This window comes from Dermacentor silvarum, chromosome 2 (assembly GCF_013339745.2).
Source record: "Dermacentor silvarum isolate Dsil-2018 chromosome 2, BIME_Dsil_1.4, whole genome shotgun sequence".
Classification (NCBI taxonomy): domain Eukaryota; kingdom Metazoa; phylum Arthropoda; class Arachnida; order Ixodida; family Ixodidae; genus Dermacentor; species Dermacentor silvarum.
Window position 1 is genome coordinate 105655571 of NC_051155.1, and position 6123 is coordinate 105661693.

Genomic DNA, 6123 nt, shown 5'->3' on the forward strand with positions numbered 1-6123 from the left:
TCAGCGCGTCCCTGAAGACAACAGACCCCGCAGTTGCCGAAGAAGCGGCCGTGGCCCTCGCACTCACACAGCCAAGCGTGGACACCGTGGTCACCGACTCAAAGACAGCCTACGGAAGCTTCCGCAGGGGGGTAATCTCCTCCGCGGCCCGAGCCATTCTATCCAAGTGCAAGCCTCCGGGAAGAGCCATAGAGCTCGTGTGGGTCCCGGCTCACTCGCGGGTAGCAGGCAACACCATCGCCGACTACCATGCCCGAGAAATGTCAATCCGGGCAGAGCACGAGCCGAAAGAGCTACCGCACCCGGTTACCAGCTTTCGGGACATTACCCGGATGTACCGAGAGGAAAGGTGCAAACTGCCAGAACCACACCCCAAACTCACCAGGCAACAAGAGACCATCCTGCGTCGAGCGCAGGCGGGATCGCTTGCGCATCCCGTACTGATGAACCGCATGTACCCCGCGGAACATGATACGCTCTGTCCTTTTTGCAAAAGGGAAAAGGGCACCCTGCCGCACATCTTGGCCGAGTGCACAGAACTCAAGACCCCCCCTCCTCCCCTTCCCGCCAACACCCCCAATCCCCAACCCCTTGAGCGATGGGAGACCTTGTTATCCAGCCCCGCCCTACCGATTCAGCTCGCACTGACGGACAGGGGCCAGGAGCTGCTGGAAACATATGGGTCCCGTAACTAGGGAACCACCCCGTCTGGTACCTGTGGGCACCACCAATATATTTTGGGCCTAATAAATGTTTATTCATCATCATCCGCTGTGTCTTTAGCCTTGCGCCACTAGTGCAAGCTACTCCGATTTTTTTTTTTTTCATTTCGCGCCCATCAAAGTGTGGCCGCCGCGATGGATGGATGGATGGATGGATGGATGAGGCTGAACCCTTTAAATCGGGCGGTGGCATACGCCACCTAGCCATGGCTATCAACACCGGCTGGGATTTGATCACGCCACCTAGTGCCTAACGTGAGAGGTAGCCCGAAGCGTTCACTGCCCGAGGCCAGCGCTCTTCACCATGCCAGCGGTGTGACAGTGAGTGTTCGTGGTTATCGAGCGAGATCTGTCAATGGTTGCTGTGCGCGCGTGACACCATGCTTGTTTTACAGCGTAAGCTGTTATGGTACAGTGCCTAGAATATGCTTACTAGTGTGCCAACCACCCGGCGTTTCCAATGGGAGACGCTGGCACCACCGGTGATGCCTTCCCCCGGAGGCAACCAGACGGCGACACTCTTTGGGACCGTGCTAATCATGGAGGAAATAGTGCTAACCGAGCGGTGCATCACGCGTCGCCTGCGCTTCGGATGTGCTTCGGATGCGCGCTCGTAAGCGCAGTCGGTTGAGGCGCGCTGTTGCATTCAAGCAAGTAGCGTGTGGTACCTCCGCATGTCACTGATGGGTTTCTTTTCTGTGCGCGTGGTTAGCACTTATGTCTGTTCACGGACGGAACCGCGATGTTGTCGCAGAAAACGAGGCATAAAGACAGCACCTGTTTTGTCCCATATTGTACGACTGGATACCGCTCAAACAACGAGCAAGTCTCATTATTAATACAACGCGCCTGCGGACCCAGAACGTTTAGCCGAGTGGGAGAAGAATATAAGAGGGCAGCTCGAAGGCTAACTCTGGCGGCTGTCGCTTGTGACAAACACTTTAATAATTGTTACATTGAGCGCTCGTTCAAAATTAGTCGACGGTGTATCGCCCATGAAAATGTGCTCTGTTTAATTACCATCAGTCGTAATAAGTGCCGTTAGGTGATTAAACAGATCATTAGTAAATTTGTGGTACTTAGATACAAATTGGTGTTAATTTAGCATTTGTTGACATGGCTCGCATATAATAGTTTACTGTGGAAAAAAGTCACGCTTCTTCAGAAACCACGTATTTATTTATTGGTATTTTTCGCAGAAACGCCCGGTATCGCGTAGCGTTATAATGATAACTGTGCGTACGATCGTTTGTAAGTGCAACGAAACCATATTCTTTTGATTACGCTTTGCACCTCAACCAACGTTCCGCAGAGCGAAACGGGCTGGGACAGCCTATCGGCGTCTCTCGCACGCGCGCGCGTTGGCTAGAGACGCCGCTAGGCATAGCATGGTCCCTATAGCTATCGCCGTCTGGTGGCCGCCGGCGCAAGGCATCATTCGCAGGGCCACCGGAGACCCCGCGGTCGGCACACTAGTAAGTATATTATAGGCACTGTAGTTATGGGCTCATTCTCATAGCCATTTCGGTTCGCGTTGTGCGCCGCCACCGCCGCGTAACGCTATCGCCCGAAATGCGAAAAAAAGTGCCCGGTCCCCGCCAAGATCAAAAACAGGCCCGCTGCGAGGGAGTCGGATACTTCACCACTGAGCCACGCAAGCGCGTCCTATTAGCGTCAGAAAAAGGCTCTATAAATGCGCCCTAGGCAGACGCGCAGGCGCAGACGACCCAATCCTCCGCCAGTATGGTGGCGCCATCTAGTTAAGGCGCCTGCAAAATCTGCATGCACAGGCGCAGACGACGAGATGCGATTCAGATGAGGCGCACAATAAATGCGATCCGGATGTGATATGTGCGCCACGTATTCTCGGTACCTCATCGGTACAGATTACGGCGTCTCCTCGCAAGGTACGAATCGCTGCTGAAGAAGCGAATCGTAGACCTACGTGCCCGGCTACAACCAAGCATCATCGCGCTAAGCAGACTGCTGTGCAGAGAGCATACACACCGCAGCTCGCTGTCGACTCCAGGTGGACGGTTGAGATCGCTCTCGTCAAAACGAGGTGAAGAGACTTTTCCGCGAAGACCCTGTTGCGCGTGGTGCCGAAATTGCTACTCTTAAGCCGCTCCACCACCTTACGCTGTGACTGGGCTGCGTGTGCCGAGCAGGCCTGTGACTTTTTTGTAGCGAGAGCTACATTTCGCTGTGGCCGGTGGCCGCACCGCAAGCAGAGCCGTGGCCTAGAAACCGCCGCAGCTGGCAGCGCAGCTCGCCGCGCCATCTGGCACCGTCTGCTCGAGTTACCACGGCGTGGCGACGCGCCGCCGCGGCCGCAGTTGTGTTGCAACACTTCGCCACGTGCGTCTGGCATGACGTCAGAGGAGGAGCCCATGAAACCGCGTTGCAACAGAGGAGGTGCCGGCGTTGCATTGTATATATAGAAGGTGCAGCTCCGTGGGATTTGTCGGCGGATATGGAAAATAAGTCGGAGAGACTGAAAGAAGCCAGGCTTCGTCGTCGGAATGAAACCAAGGGGAGGCAGCGAGCCGAGGAGACGGAGGAAGAACGAGCCGCACGCCTCGAGAAGCGTCGTATGTACGAAGCGGCCAGGCGAGTGGATTCAGATGAGCATAGCACCTGAAACGTGTTCAAGTCACTGGACGGCAACCCCTTATCCACCCGCCTCACCGACCATCGGGCTGTCTTTGGGAAAATTGAGAAACAACAACAGGAAAACTTTCAAAATAAATGCGTTACACTTTAAAAATCTGCAGTCTTTGATGCAACCATAACTTAACGAGAGGTAATAACCAAACCTAAACAGTCATACGTACGAAGTTAAACGATAAAGATGTAACCGTAGAGAGAACCAAGATAAACAATAAGATTAACCGTACCTCTCGCTACGCCCACCTAGGCATAACTGAGTTAAGCCACATCTATTTTTTTGTTTTTTTTACTCAGTAGTCGAATGTTTACTGCAATTTACACGGCCGATAAGACTCCGAACGTTACTTCGCGTAGTTGTCTGATACTTCGCTATCGCTTTTCGGCCGAAAGGGTCATTTCGTTTACAAAAACTTGTAGGACGCTTAAGCTTCGCCTTTAAGAGTGGAATGCGATAGCGTTATCGGGCGCCGTTGAAGCCGACACCGACATGGGACACGGGGACCGATAGAAAACAATGGTGGGCCGATCCCGGTGGCCGTGCAGGGCAGAGCAATGGCTCATACCCCCGTAAGGCAGACGCTACAGGCAGTGACTCATCAATCGTTCATACCCCCGTGAGCAACAAAAAAGGAGTATGTGTTTTGAGTTTACGCCGTAACAGAATTAGGTTTTCTCGTATATTCAAATTAGAATCCGACGCTAACATGTGTTTACGTTGTGTGTACATCGGACTTTACAAATTTTCTTACGCTTTTTCTTTTACTTTGAGTCCTGCGTGGTAGTGGTCTGGGATGAGTTTTTTTTTTTTCCAGATTGAACACGCCGCAGGCAGCGAACGCCGACACCGGATTTTGCCCGACACGGGGCCCTTAACGCTTTCGTGTTAAAATATAAACCAAGTGCCTAGTTTAGTTTATCGATGACACCGGCAATACGTACTACGTCCCTCGTTAAAGATATGAAACGGGAGAAAATAAGTATGTAGTGAATAGTATGAGGCACGTAAAATTATCCCAGAAACGCCTAACTTTCTCCTCACGTCACACGTAATATGGCCGCTATTTTCACCGAATCAGACTTCAGTGTCACGTACAGCCGGAATCTGTGAAGCATTGCGGAAGACGACCATATAATTATATATTTCGATGTCCTGCGAAAATTTTTTTCCGACGACCATAATTTATCCGCAAACACTTACAACCGCACACATATATAAATTACATGTACCCGTCATTCTCACGAGATCTCGTCTGAATGGCAGTTATAGTTCTCCCAGGACGGTAGGCTCACATCTGCGCTATTCTTAAAAGACATGTATAAGGCTTCGTAGTGCTCGATGCGTAATTCACTAAAACAGCCGTAAATGAGCCATGCACTTGGAGCTTGCGCTATGGCACAATTGTGCACATAAATAAAGCTCACGTGGCCCTCCTCTATGCTAAATCTTGACTTTGCGGCACGTTGAGTTTTTTGTGACATTCGAAAAACTTCCTACGAGGTCCCCAAATTAAGCTTGTAAAGCTCTGGAATGCTCGTATGAGTAATTTCCCTCCGCAGTTTAACCATTACCTAAAAGACGCTTCCTTGTTCAACGAAATATAATAAACCTGCTTTGTTTACTTCAACGGATCGACAGACCGGGAAAACAAACTAGTGCCTCGTATACCGCATGAACATATGTAGAAAACGAGTAGCCAGTGATAGCTGCCAAAAGACATCTCTAAACAAGGCTTCCAATTTTGGTATACACAACCGACAGTATGACCCCATACTCTGGAAATATATAAAGCTGCTGCCGCTTTGGCATCTCTTGTGGCCCAATGGGAAACTTTCTAAGCTCTTCGTGCGGTAGCAAAGTAGAAGCTTCTCTAGCGCTTAATTTTCTTTCCTTTCTCATCTCATTGCTCTCTCTCTCTCTCTTCTAAGCTCGCCTAAACAAGCAGAAATTGAGGGTCACTCAACCAAAATATGTTGGTCCATCTGGTAGCGCTTTGCATTACCCCGAACAATGCTAGAAAGCCAACTAGCTGCAAAATGCTTCATTAGCATCGATTCTTGCAAGGCGTGGGCTCCGCATAATTTTATAGCATTTCAATAAATGCTCCACGAGAGCTTCTGCTAATAGATTCTAACGGCTGCATTGGATCGGCATATTTTTTTCACGGGAAGCTGTCCGTGTTCAGACTCTAGTTCTTGTAATATTTTCTTGTCAGGATCAGCAGGTGTAAACAAACAGAAAAGGGACGCAGTTTGTGCTTGTCGGAAGGGTTTGCTAGACAGGTCTACTCCGAACCTCCGCCAGTTTTGTCACGCACAAGATCGGCGCAAACGTTTTCATGGTAGAAGTATACGCGCAGCGATGAAATGTCCGCAGGCTAGCGCGTGAACCCCCCCCCCCTCCTCTACACCCTCTCCCCCCTTACATGCTATATTTCATTTTTGCTAAGCGCACCAGAACACCACTTGTGAAAATGTGGGCACACCGATCTGTGCTCCAAGTATTATACTCTCATGCCTCGTAAGGCGTGACAGAAGGTAGCACATCAAACTTTGTCATCCGAGTGTCTGCTGGAAAACTTGCAACTTTGGACTTCATAATTGCACAGGTATATCAAGAAAGTCTGCCCGGGCTCGTTATTTCTCATGTCCATATTCAGTGTCGAGAAATCGGCTACTCCATCGCTTCAAAAGAGGGAGAAAGAGGTTTTTTTTTTTTTATGCGAAGGCAGAG